Here is a 366-nt window from a genome sequence, read left to right as displayed (position 1 = left end):
CGGTTCTAGTTTGTAATAGGTAATCAATTATAAATTCATATAATAGAAATAAACATAGATATACACATATTATACCTATCTATAAATATGGAAACGTCCAGGAAACTGCTTCCAGATTACGCGCGTGCTTTAAGAGCGGGTAAAGTACAATTGTTGGGTACACAATCGGCAATTCAAAATTGCGCGTTCGTATGCGATAGGCATATGTCGCAATGTTGTCACCCTGCTCCCCCGCCGCCGAAAATTGTGCGAGTGAACTTTGTACCTCAGAAGAAGGGGACGGTACCGTCGCGGTCAAGCCAAAGGCCGCCAGCACCCGCCGCTATACACTTTGTCGTTTCCGAGCCGTCTAGGCAAATTCCCGTA

The sequence above is a fragment of the Acyrthosiphon pisum genome, chromosome A1 (genome assembly GCF_005508785.2).
Source record: "Acyrthosiphon pisum isolate AL4f chromosome A1, pea_aphid_22Mar2018_4r6ur, whole genome shotgun sequence".
In the NCBI taxonomy this organism is placed as follows: domain Eukaryota; kingdom Metazoa; phylum Arthropoda; class Insecta; order Hemiptera; family Aphididae; genus Acyrthosiphon; species Acyrthosiphon pisum.
This window is presented reverse-complemented; position numbering follows the sequence as displayed.